This window comes from Squalius cephalus (assembly GCF_949319135.1).
Source record: "Squalius cephalus genome assembly, chromosome: 17".
NCBI classification, from domain to species: domain Eukaryota; kingdom Metazoa; phylum Chordata; class Actinopteri; order Cypriniformes; family Leuciscidae; genus Squalius; species Squalius cephalus.
In genome coordinates, this window is record NC_137138.1 from 12,648,481 (window position 1) to 12,675,824 (window position 27,344).

At 38.9% G+C, this 27,344-nt stretch overlaps 1 protein-coding gene across 3 annotated transcripts in view; it reads right to left on the minus strand.

Moving 5' to 3' along the window:
* The window catches only part of unc5da (unc-5 netrin receptor Da), a 231,989-nt gene that overhangs the window by 127,822 nt on the left and 76,823 nt on the right, over positions 1-27,344 (minus strand). The window contains exon 1 of one of the 3 annotated variants that reach the window (XM_079898690.1): positions 9,012-9,065. The exons of the other annotated variants lie outside the window; for them this stretch is intronic. The gene's annotated coding sequence lies outside the window, so the exon portion shown is untranslated. Of the gene's footprint in view, positions 1-9,011; positions 9,066-27,344 lie in introns of those variants that run through there. 3 annotated transcript variants of the gene reach the window in all.

Here is a 27,344-nt window from a genome sequence, read left to right on the forward strand (position 1 = left end):
TCACTCACTGCATGCAACTGATGCAACATCAAAGAGTTTAGAAAAGTCAGTACAGAGTTCAACTTCCACATGCATGTGCTCAATCTCATAAACTCTCGGATCCACACAAACACACACACACACACACACACACACACACACACACACACACACACACACACACACACACACACACACACAATATATTTTTAAAGAAATGTAAGCTTACCTATACAGGAATATCCAAGGGTGAATTGCAATGCAGAAAAAAAAAAAACAGAAAAAAAAGATTAGAAATTAGTTGTCAGTAACAACAGATATTTTTTTTTTAGTTTTGCAAAAAAGGTACTGCGAATGAACACAAAGTTTCTCAAGGAAACGTTAAAGCATTGAAATATTTCTCAGATTTTTTCCACCACCACGTCCTTTTGGGGGCTCTGTAGAATTATACTGTACTTGTTTATTTTACACAGTTTGAACTGAATTGAAACAACACTGAACTGAACTGAGATGAATAATCACATTATTACCTTGTCTCTTAGTTAATAAAGTTTCCATCATAATTATGTTCATTTCCTGTTTATTATTCTGAAGCTGCTTTGAACACATTTTTTTTTTATAAAAGCGCTATAAGAATAAAGGTGACTTGACCATTAACTCTTTCTCGTTTATTAAAAAAGTTGCCAGCCACCACCAGTGTTTTTGACCATTTTCTTCACAAAAATAACTTGGCCCCCCAGAGTATTTTGTTGCATGAATATCTGAACATGCAACATATCAAAAGCAAGAACAGCCCCTCTGCTTTAAAAAAACATTTTATTCTAGCTTCAGTCTCATAAAAAAAGCAACATTTTGAGTAAAAAAATGAGAAATTCTTGTTTTTGTCAAAGACTACATCAAGATCGGATTCAGAACGATGATCAAAACATACTGTAGATGGAGTAGATCGGGTCCATCAACACACTTAATGCTGCACAGTCCTATAGCTCATCCTAGGACGACATTTCATTTCAGTTTTGATTTATATGCTATTTAATATTAATGATCACGTTATTTTACACTTGCATTTGATTGCACAACGTGATCTCATGAGAATACGTGTGTATTTTCACACAGAGCGAAGCCGGATTAATATTTTCATGGATTAATAACTTAAATTCTGCTCTGTACCTCATTCAAAACTATTATATACTGACAGAGAGGACTGCGACTGCAACACATAGTCATGTGATCGACTTTTGGTACCGGTTTTGACATTTTCGCAATAAATAAATGATTGTAGTTTTAAGAAATGGTTATGGGTAGGTTAAGGGGTAGGAGTAGGATTAGCTGCTCAAAATATCTTTTAATGCTATATTGTTAATAAAACTGCCATTTCCCTATACACATCTCTGTACGTTTTATCCTTTTTATATTCTTTATAAAATGGGTATGTCTTGGTTTGGGAGTAGGGTTAAGGGATCTTGCATTTATCTATAAAACGGTAAAAGGTAAATTATACAGATATCTTTATGATTTGAAAGATTCGTAAATATTTAACGTTTTGTAGTAAAATCGTAATAATGTTACGTTTAAATGTTGCAGATACGTCCATATAATACACAGGGTGCGATTTGTGAAAAAAACAGAGGGGGGGATGTTTTGAAAAAATTGTATTCATAGAAATAAATCATGAGAACATGAACTTCATCACTGCATTTGCAGGAATTGTAAAATCTTTTTTCTTATTAACTCATGAAGTCAGGGCCGGATTAAAAATTTCCTGTGCCCTGGGCTAGAGCCCTGCGCGGGACTGTTTTCTTCATCCCGCTCCCGCCCGCGCCCGCAGAATTTCTGACCATTACCGCCCGCTCCCGCAACGTATGTGTTACACTCCCGCCCGCTCCCGCAATATGTATGTCCACTCCCGCCCGCCCGCACCCGCAAAACTCTGAGAATTTATTCCCGCACAATAATAGAGATGCATTGATTTTGTGTCTTCTCTCGTCCCGCAGGAAAAAACATGTATTTGTATTGCTATTAGTGAAGAGATTCATGGGGTTGTTTGTTTCGTTTCCCTGGCCGGCATGTATTCTGGACACATACACACAGGACAATGGAGGAAATCGAGTGTATGCTGTTTTTGGATGGTTTTGTTTTTGTTTTTGCTGTTTTTATTCAGGATACTCCGTCTGGCACGTGCAATGATGACACAGTGAATAGTGATGATTCTCTCTGATCAGCAGTCTGCCGTGTTTTCACGTCACATTTTAGTATCGCCTCAGCTCGTTTAGAACCTCGCCGGAGGTGGTACGAAAAAAAAGTACCTGGAAGCAGATTACAACTTTTACACAGCGAGCTGGTACTGTGTAGTGGAAAAGTGCCATTATTGACATCTCCATCATGTCGCTAGGCTACCTCCCGATCCCGCAGTGTTTTTTTTAGCCGCCCATTCCCGCCCGCAGCAAAGTTCAAACCGCCCGCTCCCGCGAGATTTGCGTTGGGTCCACTCAATCCCAATGCAGCCCTCTACCCTGGGCAACAAGACTCAAGGCCCCCCCCAGGTAGGGGGATTCGGGGGCATGCTCCCCCGAGAAAATTTTGATTTCTCTGACCTACATATGTGCAATTTAAGACTTTTGAAGGCCAAAAAATTATAAGAAATAGCTTTAAAACCTTGTCATTAGATTATTTGTCAATACCTGCTCCTCATCTTCATATTTCTTATTCTCTCAGTCTTCTTATCCTGGCCTATTTCTTCCCCTCCTTAAGCCGAACTTTGACTGAGTCTTTTCATTTTCGTCTGTGTCAGTGACTAAAGTAAACATAGGCTCGACTGATATTTATTCGTTTTATGAATCATTTTCTTAGACAAGTTAATTTACTCAAGGCTACCAGGAAAGCAGTATTGCCATTAGGAACCTTCTGAAAGCTTTGGAATCTGAAAACGTCTGTTTTTAAATGTTAAAAGTAATTTTAAATAATACAAATTATAGACTACGTTTACCGCAGTTGGTGGAATTGGCAAACATTCCCTTAAGCATCGTGCGCTGTAGAAAGGCGTCAAAGCATTCTCACAATTATGCAGCATTAATGCACGAATGATTTTGAATGAATATTTCATGTCGATATAGGCTACAATGGTCACATAGCCTAATGTTAAAACTAATATTGCTATTGATATCTTTGTTAGATTACAGACTCTATAGAACAAATGTCCGTCTGGGTTTTGAATTGAATATTTTCACATCGTCATAAACTTAGCCTATCTGTTAGTTTTCTTTTCAAACAACAAAAGTGTTAAGTTGTTACGGCGTCCAGTCATCTTTGTCAAGACGTTTTTCTTTATTAAATGCATCATAGATAGCGGTTAAGCCATTTTTGTAATAACATAAAAAGGGCGCTGCTAGTTAAAATCCGATTTGCGCAAAAAAGATAATTACTAGCTGGGCGCTGGCGTGACGTAACTGAAGAGACGAATTAGCATGTTCTTATTAATATTATTACGAGAGAGTTTTAATTGTTTTTGACGTTTAATTGTTTAACGTTAATGTTGTTAAACGAAAATTGTATTATCAAAAACATTTTTATTTACCTGGATCTGACTGAGCTCCGCCCCTGTCAGGGCCCCTTGATGTCATGTGCCCCTGGGCAAGTGACCAGTTGCCCTAATGGTTAATCCGGCCCTGCATGAAGTAGCCTAACGCAATATTTTTACTATAATAGCTTATCTTTCCCCACACATATGAACTGTGATCATGCACAACGAAAAAAACATGTAAGAATGAACCACGATTGATTGCAAAGTTAAACCATCACACATCACAGTAGAAACTGTTTTACGATTGCTGTTAAAGTAATAACGTTAACTTTACAAAGCGATGCTGAGCTACAGTAAAATGATAGAAAAGACATCCATGCATTATCTGTGTTAGTCAGTTCGCCTCATTCGCGCGAACTGGACACGGCGCCCGCGCCGCGCTAAACGCCTCATTCGCGCCGCAGGACCACTAGACGCGCGTAAACGCGTCTTTACATTGACTTAACATTGAAATCACTCGCGCCAGACGCTAAAGAGTGTGTGAGTAATCAAAAACCTTTGCTTTAGCTTTTTTTTTTTTTTTTTTTTTTTTTCGCTTAGCCTCAATGGAGTGAAACACCGTAGGCATATGTATAACTTCGGCCATTCTCAGTGGTGTGACTGGGACACTAACTCTGCTTGTCATCATAGAAACAGATAATCAGACTGTGATGTTTATTCCCGCTTCAGTAATATGCTTAATATTATTCAGCATATTACTGTGAATATGCCTTCCTTTCGACACACAGCTCCACTGCCCAACGGACCTGCAACCATCTCGCAAGTGTTGATAGGCTATTACTCGTGAGGTGTAACCAATCAGATACCGCCGTGGGCGGGACATTGAGCAACAGAGAGGCTGCGGCAGCTATCAGAGCCAGCCAAAGTAGCATTTTAAAATAAAATTGACTTTAATCAAACCACGGATCCATGATAAGTTTTGTGATCCGTCTCGCCACTAGTGTAGTAGCACTGATCACTTTGAGGGGGGGATAAATTTATCCCCACCGGGGATAAAAATAATTAAGCAGAGGCAGGGATACATTGACCAGAAAGGGGGAAATCCCACGCATCCCCCCCGGCAAATCGCACCCTGATAATACATTTCAGCATCCAAACGTACAAAAAGTATGTTTTCTATCTTTGAAAATTACGTATTAACAATAAGACCAGGCTGGATTGCATATGATATTGTTTGTTTCTGCATCTTCTTTACATGTGTTTTCATCGGGAGATTTAGCCTGGCAAGCCAGACCTACATCAAGATGTTAGGTCTGGCAACTCACCATAGACACGGCTCAATCCGAGGGGCGGGATAAACAGCTGTCTTTCAAATTCCCTCTACACGCAATAGGACAGCGCTTCAACCAACCAGAGCGTTTTCCCAACAGCGGAGCTAACGTTAGTTGATAGATTCAACTTTTGAATCTGGCCGGCAAAACTACGAACACATCTTCCTTTTTTAAGAATGACTTAAGTGCCGTTCTTTGCTCTTTTCTCAAAGAAAAACTTAACTCCAAGTCCTCCAGAGTCGCGGCCAAAGCCGATTTGAAAGACTGTTCTCCAGCAGCAGCTCTTCTTTGTTTTCAAGTAGCAGGGAACCGTCGCAACTCTGTCGTCATTATGTTAAGCCCGCCCCACCTACTCTATACGCGATGTGATTGGCCTGACCCAATTTAGGTTTTTACAGCTCCGAAAGTCAACAGAGAGTTGCTAGACTACCCTGGCTGCAAAATACATTTTGCTGCCGCTAGGGTGCGTCTAGATTTCTAGGCTATGGGAGATTCAGTACTCTTTCAGAAGATGTGTCAAACACGGGAAGCCGGAAAAATCCGTCAATGGGGGTGAAGCGTTAATATACACCTTGTATCTAATTCTCATGGAAAATGCCAATAATTGAGTGTGCTGTAAATAGAATTTTCATCCTCTCTCATTTTTCCTTTCCTCTGCTTTCTTTTACTCACAGTTCCCTCACCGTGAGCAACAGTACATCTCCATTCCACTCCAACCTTTTATATTCTCTGTTTTCAAAATTTCCCATTCCTCCTATTTTGCTTCCAGGAAGTTCCATTAGACACTGCAGGGCCCCGTTTCCCCCTCTCACCATCTTCCGTTCTGTATTTAGCCTTCTCTTTCTCCTCCCTTCTATTCCTCCGCTTCACTCCTGACCACTGACTACTCGCAGGATGCCAGGAAGAGACTGCCACCATATGCCGACAGCCACATTAAAACAATGTTAATTAACAAATGCCACCAGAACAACATCTGTAAAAATGGCCTTTCTAAATTTGCCAACACTTTTAAGCAATTAATTTCAGAATTAATTACAGTATCACATTTGAACATATGTCGCTTGTGCATGGCCAATTAAAGAATTGTTAGATTTGGAAACCGAGGGCACTGGTAGGAACTGACAGACGCCTCGTTGTCCAACCGAGTCCCACAAGCTACTGACATTAGTCACCGAATGATTTGACAAGGCAGAGCTGATGGTACATTTATTATGGGAAAAAATATAGTAATTATGTGGGAAATAGACATGCATGGTGCTCGACGACTTGATGCCGAGGTTTGGGCGGCTTACTGGCCCAAATCAAATCACACTATGATATTCAGGTCCCTCTCAAGTCACGCTCTTTGACAGAGGTCAACTTGAACGTGGATGGAATGGGAAGTATACGTTAGTACTGAGGTGAAACTGAGCACTCGAGAAGTTATTTTGAACTAAAACAGAAGGGCCAAATCAGAGTGTGGGCACTTTGAGGAAGTGAATGTGACACATGGGCTGGTTGCTATTAGAGGGACGTGTTTGTAAAGTACTGTACGCACTCAGCAGGTGGCTCTGGATGAAGTAGGGTATGACAAAAGCGCAGGAACAGAAGTATGCACTCAGCAGGTCAATACGAGGGAGTACATTAGCATGGGGACAGCAGTATGTACTCTGCAGATGGTTAGGAGTGGTGTAGGATACGAGGAAAGTGAATAACAGCAGATCCTTTTTTTTACAGGTATCGTCATGGATTGATGCTAGCGTGTGTCTCCATCTGGTTGCCACCCCTGAGCTGTCCTTTTTAATTACCCCAAAGGAGTTTAGAGACGGTCATCATATACAGTACACACAAGAAGCAATAAAGTGTGTTCATGTGCATTTTGTGTGTTATGTGAAATTGGGAACAAAGCCAATAAACAGTTCCATTTAGTCTGCTGTGCTTTCCTTCATTGTCTATTCATAGATCTAATTAAGACTTTCTTGCTTCCTTTCTTTTATGTAAGTGCCGTGTTTTCAGGAGTGGAAATTAGGCCTTTGCTAAATTAATATCATAAGTGCTCAAGCAGCTATGATCAAGCGTCCTATTAGAGTGGGCTCAATTAGATGCGTGCAAATGTTTTTCTTGCAGTCGATTGCCTTTAAATGGGTGATTTTCCATTTAGCATTTTCAGCCAGTTGACAAATAACACATCCCACCTGTTCCCTAATTCGCTATGTTAAATATGACAATGTCCTCTCTCTCTGTCTTGCTGGTGTGTGATTAGTCCATGGTGCAACTAACAAAGATATGAAAAATCACAACGGTTACAGTCCAAATAGGCTTTTAAAAAGGCTACACAAAGCTCTTTCAGTGCCAATGTCATCAATCAGCTTTAGCAGAGGCATTACAGACGAAAAGACTCAAAACACTTCAAAACGTGTTGAAAAACAGGACAGTTTGATGTCCATGTCTGAAAATAAATGTCACCATTAAAAATAACTGACAAGTAATTCAAGCTAAAATATTTAATAATAAAACGATTAAATAATAAACTTTGAAAAAATTATAAAATAATAATAATAATAATATAGAAAATGTGTGTGTTGCAAATCTCACGTTATGATACTGGGGTAGTTTTTAGCATGTTGCTATGTGGTTGCTATGGCATTACTCAGTAGTTTCTCGCATGTTTTAGGTGGCTGATTACTAACAGAGCCCCTAAAGGGACATAGTGGTGGAAAAAAAAACAAAAAAAACAAGAAATAGATGGTAGGGATAAATATATTTCAAAACTTTCTCAACAGAGAAAATTTGCATTTGCTCACAAAGCTTTTTTGTTCTTTGTAAAACTTTCCCAAGGGAACGCAGAGCTTTTGCAAGGGAACGCAAAGTTTCTTGGGGGAACACAAACCGTGAGAGAACCCAAAAGCATTGACATATAATATTTGGGGGCTCTGTACTTACTGGCCAGAAAAAAAAGAAAACAAAAATCAGTAATACTTCAGTGTAGGGTCCAATTTACTATTAACTAGGCTAGCTGCGTATTATAAGACATCGGCTGTTTATTAGTACTTATTATTAAGCACATATTAATGGATGTTTCTGCATGACCATATTCAACATCCCTTAATCCTACCCAATATCTAATCTTAACAAGTACCTCACTAACTATTAATCAGCAGTGATTCAGAGTTTATTGAAGCAAAAGTCATATTAATAGTTAGTTAATAGTGAGAATTGGACTGTGTGACCAAAAACTCTAACAGTTAATACAATTGTAACATTTTTATTTTATCAAGTGTATATATTAGTGATTTGCTACTAATATATATATTAGTCACTTTTGTTGCGTGATTAATCGTACACTTATCATGAAATTAAGCATACACTATTTATCTTGTTTAACACATTCATTTTGTCATCTTTTGCTATATCCAGCAGAGTAAACAATCAGATTGAAGGCCGATTCTCGCTTTTTTGCAAGCATCAAGGAACCTTGGAGAAGGACACCAAATAACCAAAATACCAAATGATATAAGGAGTCCATATAATTCTATAATAAATTTATGCACACCAAAGCACCCATGCAACAACAAAAAAGAAGGAAAAAAAAAAAACTTGACAGAATTCACAGTGTATGTGTACAGAGCAACAACAAAGAGCTTGTTTTCATTTTAGACGAGTCAAGCTGCAATACCGAACAGGACCACATGGAGACCCAAAAATAAACCGCCTTGTCTTAACTGCATAAACCTACGATTACTAAACACAGCAACGTACCCATGACAAATCAAACATTAGCCTATCTTGAGTGTGTGGAAACAACGCGAATGTACTGAAATGTGTCTGTCTGTACATAAATGCAGCGTGCGATCCCTGATCGAGAGGTTTGTAGTTTGTGCATCAATATAACAGACTCTCACACGCTTACTGTACGACTCCTGTATACGTCAACAAAATTGCGCTCTTCAGAAACAACCACAGAATATGACATAGCTCATGAATAATTCAGTAAAAACGCAATGTGAGTCTATTCTCTCGTCTCTTATATCTCTGATGTAAGTTAATCAGCCTGGCCTTCTTTACAATAGCGTTGTTTTGGACAGATTGTTTGAATGAATTTGAATACTGGACCACTGAAAACTTTCCCAGAGTTTAACGGCTTAAAATGTCTGATCACACGGGAATCGGGTTAAAGGGTTAGAATGGAAATTTCCACCTACCAGGGTTACAGGTGCTTGTAGATGCTCGGTGTGATGATAAACTCCCGACTTCTAAGATCATCTAACTGCGTGATGTAATTTACGTTAATGACGCAGTTTTTGTTTTCCACTAATAATACAAAATATTCCACTAATAAAAGTGTTTGTCAGAGTGAAAATGTCAATGATGTTTTAGAATTATGTTTTAGACATTAATGTTCACACATCATTACTCACATAATTAAGGAGTAAAAAAAAAAAATAGATTAGCTTACATGAAAAAGGTAAAAAGGAAACCGTTGGAGAAAAACAACAAAGAAGCATCTAATTTAAACAATCGCAGAGCTCTGTTCTCTCATACTGAGTATGTGACAGCACATCCAGAGAATTGGATAGGATGGAGGAGGAGAGAGGAGTTGAGCTTCTGATAGAATGAGGTTTTTTTTTTTTTCTGTGACTTCCTCTAAGGAGATTGCTGAAGGTGTGTGTGTGTGCGTGAAGGGAACACACGGTACTGTCAGTCAATACAACCATCAGCTCCTGCACTCTCCCTCGAAGCAAGAGTTTATTTCCTGCCCCAGCTACAATATGTCATGCCTTAAAGAGTTAGTTCACCCAAAAATGAAAATTCCGCTTCTGGGTTGTACGTCAGAACGTAGGCTCACTATTGGCCAGCATCACACATATGACCAGCGTCGGCCTAGTGAGCCTACGTTCTGACGTAGTAGTCACTTGGACTATATTAACGATGTCTTTACTAACTTTTCTGGGATGGCAGATATCTATAACCTAGCAGCCTATGAAGGAGTGAGCCAGCTCTCAGATTTCATCAAAAATATCTTATTTTGTGTTCCGAAGATGAACAAAAGTCTTACGGGGTTGGAACAACATGAGGGTGAGTAATTACTGGCAGAATTTTCATTTTTGGGTGAACTAACCATTTAATGAGAAACCTCATAGCAGGATCACTGGATCTTTGGTAAGTTGTAAGTAACACTTAAACGATTATTAGTTTAAACTAAAGGTTGGACTCGAGTTTTATTGCTCATGCCTCATGTTTTTTTTGTTGAAAACACGAGTGGTATAATATGGAAAAAACTGCACGGTTTTGAGACACGATTATTGAAACTTACCTTAAGATCATTAAGGTCATGCACAAAACCCTGAAAGACATGCTAGACTTGTGGATGGGCAAAGTCATCCACATGTTTACAAAGAAAACCAATGGAAAAGTAGCTCAGTGGAGTGCAAAAAAAGCACTGTGTGTGAACAGCCCCATGCCGTTCCAAAGCTGAATGACTTTTGAAGAATGACCAAAATGTAGTTCCTTTGTTCTGCGTCTCATTTGTTCTTCTGCACATTCAAACTGTGCATATCTCAATTAGTTATGAAACACACAGCGACCAAACAAGAGAGCTGCACAAATTACATTTTAAGCAAATTATGAATTTCAGTTTGTTCTTCACACACTTTGTGTGTGTGTGTGTGTGTGTGTGTGTGTGTGTGTGTGTGTGTGTGTGGGGGGGGGGGGGGGGTGGTTTAGGAATTTGACAGCTCCTAAACATTCTTCAAAGAAAGTCATACAGGGTTGGATCAAAATGAGGGTGACTAACTGTTTCTGAAGAAATAACCTAAGAGAAGGGAACACAACGCTTCAGGAAAATGGAGGGAGAAGCACGCCTGTGGCCTCGAAAGCTCATATTTGTGCTCCAGCTCCCCTCTATGCTCCAGTGGAGAAAGGGTGTCTGTTCAGCATGACTGGCTCAGACTGACCAATCACCTCACTCTGTGTCTCCGTGTCCTCTGGGATCCTTGCCGGGGCCCCAGCATTGTGTCAAAGATAAATTGCGGCTCTGATTGACCACTGAAGGGAGGTTTTTACAAAGTCTGATTTGCTATTCATCAAAGCCTGCAACATTCACTCGCTCTCTCCAACGGTCGTCTCTGGTTTCTTTCTCCTTTCCAGTCAGTTTTTTTTTTCAATTATCTATCTATCTCTCACAAACTATCTCCATTTTCATTTCTAGTCCTTCATTCTTTTTTTTTTTTTTTTGCTTCCTTCAGAATGTGTCCTAGCCTCTTGTCAGGGGTGCTTCTGTCCCATTTCTCTCTTAACTTTTCCTTTTAATGTTCATCTCAAGTGCCTCTCTACTACCGGCATCACAAACACCCAAAAACAAACAAACTAATTAACTGTCCCCCATCCCACACTGCAGTGAATAAGCACTGATGACAGAGAGTTTCCTCTGTTTGCCAAAGACGGGCATAAATCTCAGCTAGTCAGAAATGCTTATACTGCAAACTCTCTAATGACTGTCGTTTGGAAAAAGATTACAGGGCACCTGTCTGAAACCCCCGCAAAAAAAGCCGCTGAGGGAGCCTCGCCGTAAAGCCTAATCATCACTTACACAGCCAGCTGTGCGTTCCATTAGATCATTTAATACACCAGAAAGTAAATAAATGAGAACTCAAATAAATAAATAACAAACATTTGTTCTGCGCTGCTGGACGCCATGTTGAGTGTCACAGTCTTAGCCTGGATATTTCCATCAAGCGTTTGGGCCAGTGTAAAGGAATATCCGCTCATTATTTACTCACCCTTATTTCCTGGACACTCTTCTCATTATAATGAAAGTGTAAAAGGAATGGGTCTTCAAAACAGATACAAAAGCAACATAAAAGTATCATGAAATATGACTTGTACATTACTTTCCAAGCCAAGCATATGATAGCTGTGGCCTTTTTTATTTATTTATTTATATTGGCCAGGATTCATAATATATACGCTAGGTTATTGGCTGACGTAAGAGGTTTATTATCATTATTTATTGGTATATATGGAACATATTTAGACAGATATTTGAAATTTGTGTATGCATGGCTCATTTTTAGGCTTAGATTATATTTTCGTTATGGACAGAATTTTTTTATCAGTGCTAGTGATTGATGCTATCAAATTCTTCAAATATTCATCAAGTGTTTCCTGATATAAATAAAGATTGGGATGAATATAAGGAAATAATGACAGACTTTTTAAAGGAGAACTCCGGTCAATTTTAACATTGAGCTCATTTGTTTGTACATTTGGAGTGCTGTCAATACAGAGAACAGCGACAAAAATTGGTGTTGCCTACAGCGTGTTATCCTCTTTTTAAAATTTGCACCCTGTTGACTTCAATGGGGCAAGTTTTAAACCTGCTTTTAGCCTCTTAACATCCTTGATGTGTCATTACAAGTGCACAGGACATGTGAGTGATTCCTTCGGAGTGAACGTGGGTCAATCTGACTGCAGTAGATGTGAAAGATATGAATAAAAATATTTATTTAGCCAGCGCTCATACCTGTATTTACATCCTGTTTTCGGTCAAAGTCCATAGTAATCGATTGTCGAGTTCACGCACATTGGTTTAGTACCTATGATCATGCGCGTGAACTCGACAATCGATTACTATGGACTTCGACCGAAAACAGGATGTAAATACAGGTATGTGCGCTGGCTGAATAAACATAATTTTTATTCATATCTTTCACATCTACTGCAGTCAGATTGACCCGCGTTCACTCCGAAGGAATCACTCACATGGCTGTGCACTTGTAATGACACATCAAGGATGTTAAGAGGCTAAAAGCAGGTTTAAAACTTGCCCCATTGAAGTCAACAGGGTGCAAATTTTAAAAAGAGGATAACACGGTGTAGGCAACACCGATTTTTGTCGTTGTTCTCTGTATTGACCGCACTCCAAATGTACAAAAAAATGAGCTCAATGTTAAAATTGACCGGAGTTCTCCTTTAATTTTTGCCTGAAATATTCCTTTGAGAATGATAGAAACTAGCGCCTAAACCTCTATAACGGCAGTGCACTACCTCACAGCGAGATGAAAAATAGCCAAATGGAGACGTTAATGAGCACACACTGTAAACTGATGCGCTCTTACAACAGCTGAGGATGCAGTCAAAACAGTTCTGATTTATGGATGCTCCCAGTATTGCCGTAATGAAGCACTTTCTGTCTTTTCACGTTAAGCATGATAGTATATCAGCAGGGTCTGTTATGACCTAGTTGTCAGTTACGTAACAGACCCTGCTGATATATTATTGCTATGAGTTTTGACTTTCATATGTTTCAAATCCTAGCAGTTATTTTAAATGTATGGAACACAGCATCAGACTGTTTTAACAAATCACGCAACCTTACTACTTCAGACATAACCAAGCCACGATTTCAAATCTCTTCTGTCAACACATTTGCATACTCAACAGCCATCAAAAATGGCATAATCACCAGAATCCAGGTTCTGTGAAAAAACAACAACTTTGATCTCCAGACAGACCTGTGGAAGTAACAGGCGGATGGGACGGGACAGAATGGGATGGGATAGCTGCTGTCAGTGCTTGAGACAGGATTGTGCTGGTCAGCCTGATCCCTCATGGTCAGTTTGCCCCGGGGAGTGAAGCAGTCACGGCTCAGAAGAGCGGACCACAGCACAACAGTGGATTATTAGACACAGAGTCAGAGTCCAAAGGCCCCAGTCCACAGAGGACAGAAATAGACACCAAACTACTGCAGCGGATCTGAGAGAGAGAGTGACAGGAATCATAATGATGAAGATAAGAATGCAGATATTTTAACTATGATGATGATGAATAGGGTGAAGTTCTATAAACTATGATAAAGATAATTGTGATGATGATGATGTTGAGGAGGAGGTGGAGGAAGATAAGTGGAATGTGATCAGAATTACAATTAACAACGATGAAGATGAAGGTAGGAAACCTGAAATATTTTTCAATAATAACAATGAAGATGATTATGAGAATATTATTATAATGAAGACATTTAATAATGATGAGGAGGAGGCGGATTTGTAATATAAACCCAATCCAGATATGGATTGATCATGATCAGAATGAAGATTTTTCAATGATGATGAGGATTAAAATGATTGATGATGATGATAGGGATGAAAATCAGAATATCGTAATTCTGATCATTCTCATATTTAACATTCTAAAGATATTTCAGCAATGATGATGATAATAAAGATACTTTACCAAAGATGATTGTGGTGGTGGTGATGATGATGATGGTGATACTTTAACAATGATGATACTTTAACAATGACGATTGTTCTGATCTACATCTTCATCATCACCACCACAAAGACATTTTGAACAATGATGATAATGACAGTCAGCACCAATACCAACGACGATGATGATGATGATGATGATGATGAAAACTTTCTACAAAACAAAATTGAGAAATGCACATCAAAAACACACCCACACCCAGAATAAAACAAGTCTGTGTTTGTGGATTCTCAACAGTCTTAGGAGTAATTGAAGCAGCAGTAAGTTTAGCACAAGCGTGAGCTCCAGAAGACATCCAGAAGTGTGTGGGAGTGAGGAAAAGAGTGCTGTGTCACAAACTTTCAAACGCAATCAGAGGTCGCCATTAATTGAAGGCAGCATATGCTATTAGTTACAGTGGCAGTGTAAGTAGTGAAATTACTTTTGAACTTCTGAAGTATACATTGACTGCGCTAATCGCTGGGGAGTCATTGGTAATTTCCACAGAAACTGCAGCTGATAACCATGAAATACTTGGTAGAGACGCTGTGTATCAAAATATTCAGTATTTCATATAGCTTGATGGAAAATTGGACTGCACTCTGGGATACGGGTTACTCACAAATTAAATTTTCTGGTCGTTAAAAAGCAATTCCAGAAAAAAAAGGGGAAAAAAGGCGGGGGGGCAATAGTCATCAAAAACTCTGGGATAATTGTTATTCATTGAAGCTTTGAGAATACAATTGAATGTTTAACTGACGAGTCGTTGCCATGGTGCCATTCATGTTGAGAAAGAACCCAATCCTCTGGCTCAGTGTGGAATGAAGCTTTTCCCAGTGAGTGGAGAGAGGGGAATGGCGTGGGAATTGATTCATTGCTATTTAGATCAACATTATTTACACTGGTGAATGCTGCCAATGGCCATGGTTCACATCCAAAATAGATCGGTTCTATAGAACATTTAGCGCTGGATCGTGACAGCCACAGGATTGTGTCGTCTTCAGTGAGAAATGTTTTCCCTGCATTTTTACAGTGGTAAGGAAGCCATCACAATGCCTCTGCTGTGACTGACAGGAAGGTTTATGATTAAGAAGTTATGATTGATGTGCAACGCTTGAGTTTTCAAACACCTCATGGGCCAAACTTTTACATGCAGGCAATGCAGGCAAAAAATAACACCTGAAATAGATATAAAGCTTGTTAAAGAAATGTTCTGAGTTAAATACAAGTTCCATACAATGAAAGTCAATGGGGTGGTTTTGGACCCCATTAGCTTTCATTATATGGACAAAAATAGTTGCAGTTACAGTTGGGGGTCCAACGAAGAAAAAGTCATACATGTTTGAAACTATGAAAGTGAGAAATTGATGGCAGCATGAGTTTACATTTTTGGGTGAATTATACCTTGACGCTCAATCAACAGATTAAACCACAAAAACAAACATTTGTGTTTACCGTAATGCAGTTAAAATGTTAATTCACCACCTAGAGCAGTAGCTCTACTGCTAAAAGTATGATTTACACAACAATAACACTTTTTTGGCCTTTTTACATTTCATTGATGAAGACAGTCAGAGAAGAGACAGGCAACGAGCAAACATCAATTGTAAGTACATTACTGTGCACATAAGATGTTCTCTCAATAAAACTTAACTTGTTTTGAACCCAGAACGTTCATTGTAGGATCGAGCCGCTGAGGTTCAGGTCAACTTAATTTAAAGGTCATGATAAATCAAGTTAAAATTAAAAAAATTCTGCAGTAGAAAACAGCTGCCTGACTTCAATGAGGGTCTTAATGCAGATTATAGACTATCTCAGGCTGACTTGACGCATCTTAAGAAGTCTAAACATAAGAAGGCTTTAATTATGATTTTCAAGCAATACCATAATGACTTTATACTCTTCACAGGCTAGTGTCACATCTTAGAGCAAATTAATTCCTTGTTCTCTTTTTTTTCTCCCCATGTTTCTAAATTTATTACAAAGGTTAAAGACTGATTGCAAAAGTCAACCAATCTAATGTCTTAATTAGCTATGTACACTGTGCTAAATTCATTTCAAGATTTAAAGTGCTAAGCTCGTTTTCATGTTCACTTTTTATGCACACTGCAAATCAAGAGTAGGTCAAGTTGTTAAACATCCTACAGCTGATGCTCTGAAGAAAAAGAAATAGAATTAATGTCTTGTTATATTCATATGCTTTAAGTTCATCACATTTGCTCCAACGTACTCTCTAAAGTGAGCCAGATTAAATTGTACTCTTGCTCTGTGCTGTACTTACAACACAGTACATCAATAAAAAAATGTCTTCCACTCCTCATTAGTATCTGTCAAAACAGCAGAAAACCCTCAAGATGCATTTACTATATTGACTATACTGATTTGAGAAGCAATGCATGGTGGGACATTACTATTTAAGCTATCATAATCCAACAACATCTTCTTCCAACGAAATGCAGCAATGTATCTAGCAGGATGTTTAAAGCCAATCAGAGCTATTCATTATTCCGAGCACTAATAGTAGTATCCAGTCTCCTTGATGAAATTAGTTAGGTAAAACACATACATTGCAAGGTCACGCATTTGAGATCTTAGAATATTAACCAAGGTCTCCAGTGGAGGAAAAGCTTACATAAAGTTAATTAAACTTTCATAGCAATCATTTATATTTCATAGAGCTGGTTGTAAGATCTGCTGCTGCAATTACCAAGGGTGAATGATACTTCTGAATGAGAAGAGGGTTGAGTGTTTGTTTAACAATTTTACTCTAAAACATACTAGGCTCACACTGGAGCGACAGCTGGCTGCTGTGCCGGGTCTTCCATACACATCTGTCTTCCTATATGCTTGGGTCAATGACATAAGTTTGTAAAAAAAAAAAAAAAATCTAGATTAAAAAATATTTAAAAAGTTTATTTTAAAAGTTTAAAACACACATGCTTTTTTTGTCTATGTTGGTTTTATATGCTTTAGAAAAAAACGTATGCTATTTTCAAGAAAAGTCTGTTGGATTACTAAAAAGTTATGTGGTGTTTATAATGTAAGGTTTTTTTTTTTTCATATTTAAAATATAAAAAAAGAAACTGAGGATCCACACCATTTGATATTTTACAATACACTCTAAAAAATGCTGGGTTGTTTCAACCCATGTTTGGGTCAAATTTGGACAAACCCAACTGTTGGTTTAAATTTTTTGATTAAATTTTAAACCCAACGGTTGGGTTTGTCCATATTGTCCATATAAACCATACCTTGTATCAGTTAAATTATTGATGTTTTAAGAGACTAATGTATGATGTTAGTTTGATCATGGTTCTTTTATTATGGAAAACAAATACATATTTTATTCAGAAATTAAAAACCAGCTCATCAATGTAGTTCTAATAAGATTTAGGCAATATTGCTATTAAACTTTACCTCATGTAAACACAAGTTTGAACAAATTAATGTGATTAAGCTCATAATCGTAGCAACCATATTCTTGAACTGAATCTATTTAGCCCACAGTGCGCATGTGCATTTTTGGGGTGCTGTAGTAACTGAGTTCATGTTGACAACTTTGAGTGACATGAATATAATGCAGTATACTAATGGTTGAAAACACTGAAATGGAGACATTTTTAAGCACATCACAGAAAAAAATGACTATGACCAGATACCAAAGAACCGGGAAACTACTGTATTCGAGTTCATCATTTGTGCTGTGCATTGGGGTGTTTAAATAATGGCAGTAACATAACCACAATTCTTAAAGAATAACAAAGAGAATCAGTCCTTACTCTGATTACTGGAAATAAATCACATTATTGGTGCACACGCAGTCATTGACTCACCTACGTCCAGCTTACAATCGCCTTGTTCCAGGAATCTGATCCCCAGATTTCTCTTGGACTCATTGTTTATTGGGCACACGACACAGAGAGTGAGTTTTATTCACGGACCTCATTATACACAGAGCCGTTTTTCCCGCCTGCTGCATCACCATTACTGTAATTAATGGTGTAGCAGATTCCTCTGTCACCCATCTCCCCTGCTCTAGTCTGAGCCTGGCGTCTCTTAAGAGCCCATGCTGCTGACTCATCTGCTCCACCATCAGCCGGGTTGGAGGGTGGCAGGGAAAAAAAATCATCTTAGACCTGCAGCTAATTTCAATAGGGTTGATATATTTCTACAACTCGCAGCCTGGCACTTTAATAAGGGATGGCTATAATCAAAAGACAGGCAAGAAAAAAGAAAGCGGAAAGAAATTTTTCCCTCACCCTTCCTCTTTTCTGAATTGTTCCCCGTCACCGCAACAGTGGAATGGCCAACAGCCATAATTTTGAGGACAATTACGAAGAATGTATGGCAAACGCCGCCCTCTCGCCTGCTACAGCGACATGCAGGTGACAAACTGGCTGTTTACAGATGCTAGTGTTATTTTTTTTGCTGGGTAAACATGATTTTACCGGGCCGGCCGGACTGGACGAGCATGCAATAGGAGCTTGATGTAGTGCCCGCCTTCCTGGGAAGAGGTGATGAAGTCTGGCCCCATTCCTCAAGTGCTAATATCCTCAGCTTTGCCTTGTGAAAAACAAACGATGGCGAGGGTCGTGTTCGGTACAGGCCATTTTGCCTCTCAATCTTGATGTTTTTATTTTACAATGTCCCTTATGTTTTCCATTGCGCCCTATTTTTTTCCTATCTTTTATGGTTTATTGACAGTACTCCTGCCCTGAAACAGTAAACACGTCAGCTGAGGGGGAAATCGATGCAGGGGCCCAACACCGAGAACAAACTATATAACCAGGAAGGATCGAATGAAGGGCAGTTCTGTGACACACGCACCCACACCTCTTAAACATGGATGACTGGTTTTAAAGGTTGGGAAATCTGTGCCAGACGTCAACGTCGTGGTTTATTTATTTCTCCCTCTCTCCTCTCTTCCCCCCTTCACCTTTATTTCCTTTTCAGTCCTCTACCTCACCTTTTTTAGTATTAACACATTCCTCCAGACAGGCCCGGTTCAACAGGAACCTCAAACCCAAGCAAGAGCATCCTCAGTTGATACTGTAATAATATATTGCAAAAATAGATTTGGCGAACTCTCCAGTGCATATTTGTATTTGCGCTCTAGAGAACGTCAAATGTATCTATTTACAACATGTTTTTGTAGCTTTGAGCAATGCAGCCAATCACACACATAGTTGTTGATCTCTTGCACACAATGGCCAATCAGAGGTGTTTAAGTTAGTCAGAATCCACTCACCGTTCAAAATGCCAGAGCTCTTTCAGTGCTGATTTATGCAGGCTCGCGAAACCTCTCACTAACAAACAAAGCGTAGACACAATGCAATTAAGAGGTTTATTGTGCATTGTTGGACGGAACTTTGTGAGATCGCGATGAGCTAACAAAGCAACAGTGTTTGTAGCGATTGAAGCCATCTTGGCTTGCTTTTGAGGCTACAGCTTATATAATCCATTGAATAAATCTATTGGTTTTTATGCTGCTAAGAGGACTGATGGCCAATGCATGCTGCAAAGTTTCGGAAGTGACATCTACATATAAATGCTGGATTCACTCTGCACGGGACAGAAATATGACATGTTAAAATAGTAACAGATTAAAGCAAGGTAAAGCAGTCGCGGCTCGTCTGTATGGGCACCAACATATTTATCCAAACATAGGTCTATATACAGTACACTGAATTAATACAAAATTATAAATGTGTTCAGCATTCTGCAACAAATATTTTTCGGATTTTCTAGAGACTATTTTAAGTCATAAAGTAAGCAGGACATATTAAAATTTAGCGCCTGGATTCGGCAGGCATGTATTCATGATCTAGTGGGGCAGCCGGTCTCGGAGCCCCTCCCTAGCTCTACAGCGCCCCACAAATTTCTAATGTAAATCTGTGGTGAAAAAATGGAACTGCAGCGCACTAGAGAGCCATTGGGGCAGATTTCTGGCTGCCCCGCTTATTTTCATGTGACGTTACTTCACGTAGGCTAAACCTCGCTCCAGACCAAGATGATATCAGTCCTCTTCAGATGTGTGTCTGCATCAGGTCAGTAACTAGTTGGCATGTCTGTTCTTCCTATGTGGAGTAGCTAGTAAACAAGTATAAACCCTTTAGTTTAAACGTGATCATGTGAATAGCTTTTATATAAAGTTCTGTTGTGTTTGTTTTATGTTTGTTATTGTCACTGAAATTAAACATGACTTTTTCTCCTCACTGGAATTCCTAACTTGCAATATTCTAAAATAACATTCAGACGCAATAAGTACTATTCTATGTACAGGGCCTGCCTCCTGAACGACCTTTAGTGACAGTCACATGTATCTGACACCTTAAAAGACATTTCCGACTGATCATGCACCCTATTGAATCAGACATCACGCATGGCAGCCACTATGGGGCTTGTGTGAAGTTGCCAGGCTTTGTCACGACTGGCCGACAGCATTGACAAATTCTGTTTATCTGAGGTCATGCGATTACAAGGTCACCCGTCGGAGTTGATTCCACTCAAGCTGAACAAATGCAAGACCTGTGATGGCACGAAACAATGCAATACAAAGAATAACAGTTATATTTACAGTTGCCCCAGTAGCACTAAAGTGACAGAACAAAGTTCCTCCCTCAAAATGCCCGCACACCCCCGCAATGCTATCTCAACCACTAAAATGGTACGCACGGAAATCCTTGACTAAAACAGGCATTGTGGGTAGAGGCCAGCAGTGTTATTATAACCGTAAACAAACAGGTATCGATCTCATCTAGAGGATAGGCAGAAGTCAGCAACTTTATCAACACCACAGAGAACAGGAGAGATGCAGGGAGTATCAGTGCACAAGAAAAATTAAATTGCATTTTGATGATGGATGCACCTGCCTTTGAATAACAAACACCATCAACAACAGCAGGCCAGAGAGAGAGCGGCAAAACAACAAAAGTGCAACAACTGAAAAGAAAATGGAGTGATGGTAATGCTAATAACACAGGCACAGATTCTTGAGATATGGGACAAGATGTGTAATGGTTGCAAACATAAAAGCATACTAAATGTATCTATTTGTAATTACTACTGCTAAATATGAATGTACAAATAACTTATTGTACTATACTGTTATTAAACAACTTTACTGTACAGTACTCTACTGTATTTTTGCAGCCTTGGTAAGAATTCTAATAAACATACAGTAAAAATGTATAAAATGTACAATATTTATAATATTTATCTCCAGTGCTGAATGATCCTTCAGAAATCCAAATATTTTTTCTTGTTATTAATGTTGAAAACTATTTTAATATTTTGTGGTAACCGTGATACATTTAATTTCAGCATTCTTTGAATAGAAAGTTCAAAAGAACCACATTTATTTGATATAGAAATACTTTGTAACATTATAAATGTCTTTACTGTCACTTTTGATTAATGTTATGTGTCCTTGTCGAACAAATTAATTACTTTCTTTCAAAAAAAAAAAAAAAAAGACTTACTGACCACAAACTTTTGAACGGTAGTGTATATCTATCTATCTATCTATCTATCTATCTATCTATCTATCTATCTATCTATCTATCTATCTATCTATCTATCTATCTATCTATCTATCTATCTATCTATCTATCTATCTATCTATCTATCTATCTATATTCGTTATTAGCATATTTGTTATTTTTAAGCATTTGCATTTCATTTTCAATCATTTTCTGTCAACCATCAAGGTCAAACATTTTCTTATTTTCTTTGCCACAATCATGAAAACTGAACAAATCATAATCCAAAGATGCAAGGCCTGAATCCTGTTGGTGAGAAATTCCACCTCATGAGATATGATACTTCTATAACCTTTCTATTTCGTTTTATTTATCCACCCTGTGACTTCGGGTCCCTACGTGTGGCTCAGGACTCTTATTAAAAGCCGCATGCTCTGGTCTGATTGAGACAGCTCCTAGTAGGAACGGGCCTCACTGATGGTGCCCAAACGCAGGGCTCTAATGAGCTCCCAGAGAGCTGATTCATAATGGAATATCTGGGAGGCCAATAGTCCATCACTAATAATCATATGGTAATGACCAGCTCGCAATCAGGGAGCCCAAAAGAGAAGAGCAGCTCATTTCTATCCTTCAAAGCTCTCTCTCTCTTTTTAAATCTCTCAAGGATAGAAGGGTGAGGGGGGAAAAAAAAAGGGCAAGGGGCGGGAGAGAACGAATACAAAGATGGAGAAAGAGACCTTCGACGAATCCTAACATTTCCTTTTAATAAAAACAGGGTTTCAAAAGATGGCGCAGACCAAATAAGTGATGAAGGCAGGCAGTTAGCTTCTGCATGCAGGGGGTTTGGGCGAAATGCTAGTTAATGCTGCTTTAATGTAGCTGCCATCAGAGGGATCATTCATCATAATGTTCTCACTTCATTTGCACAGGCCTCTGAGTACAGCAAGAGTGAATTAGCTCCAGCTCTGAGCCCCCCCTGCACTCTGGGACCAAGGGACAGCCAAATTGGATCTAAATTGATCTAATCCTAAACAGAAAGGCAAAATTAATGACTTTGCATGGAGAGAGACCCATTCACAGCGTATCATATAAAGAGTCTTTCTGAGGGAGAATATCAGGGCCATTTTCCACTAACTGAAGATGCCTTAGAAGGAAACAAGGTGAACGTAGGGATGAATGGACTGATCTTGAAATAAAAGATTCCAGATTATGGAGGCATCACGACTAAATGTGGAACATTTCTTGATAGAGTGTCAGCAATTTACCCATTGTTAATTTTTTCCCCAGCAATCACAAAAACTTTTAATAGACATTTATTAGAGGAGTATAGATATTGCTATAAACAATACTAAGTCTGTGTATCAAACTTAGAAGAAAGTGAAAACAGGCTGTTGTTCAGATATGTGCTGTGCTTGAGGATATTCTTGACCAGAAGGAGTGGCATGCTCATCTTAGCGCAATAGAGCGGAATAGAACTTTGGCGATCTCTTTGTGGGGTCATAAAAAGGGGAAATTTGGACAGATTCAGAAAATGTGGACACATTTAAATCCCATCCGAATGGGGTCTGAGGCGGATCATTGAGCTAAAGGAAAAGAGCCACGCTAATAAACACACTGACCTCTGAGGAACAGAGCCAACCACATACACCAACAGGAACACACTTATGCACAAACAGAGACACAATACGTGCAGGCAAGCGTGACTGAGCAGCATTCAGGCAGGTAATGACCGCAAATAAGAGATCAACTTACAGTCTGTCATGCAGCAAGACCAGACGTTAACACACACACATAAATAACCAAGCATCCGTAAATGTTCTGTGAAGGCAGGCATTGAAATGCATCCCTTCAGACGCTCAATAAGCAAAAGACATTTGGCAATGACGCTGGTTATCAGGACAACTTTTTTTTTTTCTTGCAAACACCTCCACACTGACTTCTTACGCCCCATCACACACACAAGCCCGTCGTCTCCATTAATGCAATTTCACCTCTGTCGCTCAGTATACACACGTGGGTCTTTTTAATGCCGACTCCAAAATGAACACAAACAAGCATACACAATTTAGCAGCTCGTTACTTTACGAGCTTATTAGGCATGGCCCATCACCCTCAGGAGTGTTAACGAGGTGGTATTTGGCAGACTCGTTAGGCCAGGAACCTATCAGAGCCCAGGGAGATATCAGGAGATGATGTTCTGGATCTTGCTCACAAGAGTGACACACAATGTTAGTGGCACCACAGGGAACAGCAAGCAATTTTGAGTTTAAAAGACGTTTAATAGCCGTCCAAACACAGCTGTGACGTCTAGGCTAAAACAAGGCAAAATTTGGGCTGTCAGTGAAAATGTAATAGACGTCTAACCATATCCCAAGAATAGACGCATAGGCTAAGCATAGAACATGTCAAAGAAATGAAACCAAACACCTTGTAATCACTGTTGACTTTACTTACATGATGTTATATGATACATCATTGCAATCATTGCCTCCTTGCGCTATGATTGGCTATGATTGGTTATGATTGGATACTATTGGTTCGTGCAATAAATCCCGTTTCCGTGCGCATTCTCAAATCAGTCTGAATGAACAAAATAATGACGTTAATGGGAAGACTAAATAAAAAGTAAGTAAACAACTCAGCCATTTAGATCACTGCTTACATCACGTCAAAATTAAACTTGAAAGGGCCTGAAAATATGATAACTGTGGGTTTTTTTTTAGCGAGCAATCAGCTTGGTGAAATGAAAAGGTAGATCTTCGTGTCTTTGATCAGTGTTTACCTAGCCTGATGACTGATGATACAAAAATAAGTTGAGCATCAGTTCACAAAAAAATATGTTGTTTAAATTATTACTGCCTTTAGTTATTATTTTGGAATAAATGTAAAAATGGTTGAAAACACTAACTTGATGATATTTATGTTTGGTTTTGATAAATAGAACAATTAATAACATTGTTAATGTAAATATACAAAATAGAGTTGTATTTAGTTTATTTTTTCTTTCTTTTTTTCCCTATTTGATGTTATGTACAGTAATATGTTTAACCAGGAAAACGTGACCACATTAAGTGTAGTTGGGACATGAATTTATTTATTTGATTTATTTAAAAACAAACAAAAAAAAAAAAACCTGAGGACTTTGCCTCCTCATTTCAGAACACATGTACCGGCAACCTGTGAAAAGTTCTTGAACAATCTGTCTGTGTGAAAAACCCTCTAGCTTCCCTCTAGAGCTGAAGTTCAATGGTTAACCAGACTCAGCACAGCTAGTGAACACCCTGGAGAACCTCTCTCTAGAACTCTCAGAAGGAGAGGAGAACAGAGAACTCTAAAAGGAGACTGTAACCTTGATAGCTCTCTTGTCATGGGGTTATGCTAACATTACACCAAGAGACATAAAATGGTTGGGGAGGGATACGGGCCTGAAAGTTCATCATTTATCAGCAGACAACAACAACAGCTACATCTATCAGATTTGGAAAGAAAACTTATGCTGACAGAAGTGGCGTTTCTGCTCCACTGTTAGCAGCATGTTGCAGAGGTGCGAACATTTCCTGTGAATACACGTGTGCCGGCATATGCTCCGAAAGAGAGTTTAGCCTGCAGACAGGCTGGAATCCCAATGAAACCCACAGTCACGCCCACGACACACGCGCACACGCACACACAGCCGTGCCTAAAGGCTGCGAGACTCCTGACATGTTTCATCTAGCGCCCTGTCACCTTCCTCTTGTACCATCTTACAGCTGGAGAATAAAAATCACACCGGGTGAGAAGGAGAGAACAGCAGGATTTTGTGGTTGAGATAGACCAGAAGATGAAAATTGTCATTCCAAACCTGTATGACTAGAATTTTTTAATAACAAATTAATTTTTCCACACAATTAAAATGAAAAGATTCAAACATGGCTACTTTTCATGGGCGGAACCTCAAAGAATATTTTCAGTTAATAATGGCATAAATTTCAATTTGTTCATCACGCAAGCAAATAAAATTAAATAAACAAATAAATAAACAAACACAAAAGTTCTATAAGAAACAAAGGTTATTTAGAGAAAGAGAAAGAGAAAGTACTCCAGCAACATGAAGGTAAGTACAGAAAATTCTGACAGCGTTTTCATTTTTTGGGTGAACTTTCCCTTTAAGGGTACACCCTTCTCACTGAATAATTCTGGTTTTTGGTAAGACGCAAACAGTGTAAAACTAAACAGAGGTTTACGAGGGGATATTTTTGTTCCATGGATCTGACCAAATTGAGGATGCGACAGTGCTAGGAAATCCATTACAACCCAATTATATGAGCCAGTTTTGGGCCGGGTCTAGGCTGCTCTCTCTGAAAGGGCTCTGTTTAATCCACAAAGAGAGGCTAATGGGAAATGTGGAAATAGAATCCACACTTCAGTAAGTTTGAGGGGGATTTGGCAGGATTAATGAACTGCCAGGTTTACTGTCAACATGCGAGAGAGAGCAATCCTTTACAAGGCACGAGAATACTGCATCAGTCCGTCAGCCCACACACAAACTCGCACATCTAGCACACAGGCTCTCCTTGTGGTCTAAGTAACAATGATGCCAACCCTCCCTACATCATTCAATACACGCTACATTTATCCAGAGATAGCTTTTTACATTCAGCTAAAGGGATGCACAAATTTCTCTCCATCTTTGTGTCTATGTGTCTCTCTCGCTCAAAAGAGATCCCAGAGCCACAGCCAGCCAATGCATCCACACAAAACATTGAATACATGTGCTTGATTTGAATGCAGGCAGCATGTCTGAAATCTGTGCAGCTATGATATACTAACTTTTACATTTATCAGGTATCCTGATTTCACACCTCTGCTATGAAATGAGCAAATGATACACATATATATATATACACACACACATATATATATGAACTTAATTTGTTTTAAATGCCAAAATGTGCCGAAGTCTAAAAATTAAATCCATGCATTGTATATATGAAGACTTCAGATGCAAAAGCCTCTAAGTGCCATCTGAAATTTTCTTCTAAAATTAGCATTTTTTTCAAGCTTGTATGTTTAAGTTCAGTAATTTCACTTTAATGACAACTAATAGGTAATTTTAATTGCCATTAAAGTGAAATAACTGAACATAAACATACAAGCTTGATAAAAATGATCATTCTAGAAGGAAATTTCAGATGGCACTTTGAGGCTTTTGCATCTGAAGTCTTCATATATTCCCTGTTGGAAAATCCAGCCAAAACCTGCTTAGGATGGGAAGCTTGAAGCATCACTATTATTATTTCTCATACTTGGATTAGGGGGTTTGCTCTAAATCCCTTATGTGCTGCGGGCATAAATGATACCTCAAATTGTGTGGCTTGTTGAGGAGAGGTGTGCTATTACTTTCTGAAGCAATCAAACTCCCAAATTTTTCCTGGTGGGCGATAAATTGTGCAAAAAAAAACAAAAAAAAAGACTTGGATGGACAAGAGCCATATCTAGAGACCAGAGTATCACTGAGACTTGGACGTAAGCTATTTTGACTTGCCTCAGAAAGCAAACTAAAACACCCTAGTAAACACAAAGGACACTAACTCCCTAGTAATCACCCAGACATTCTAGCAACTGCATAGCAATGTCCTAGTAACCACTTAGATCACCCTATTATCTGCATTAGTAACAACGCCTTAGTTACTACCCAGACACCCTAGCAGCCGCAATGTCCTTGTAACCACCCAGACAACTTAACAACTGCATAGAAATAACTTGTTACCATTCAGAACACTCTAGCAACCTCATAGTTACAACCTATTACCACCCATTCAC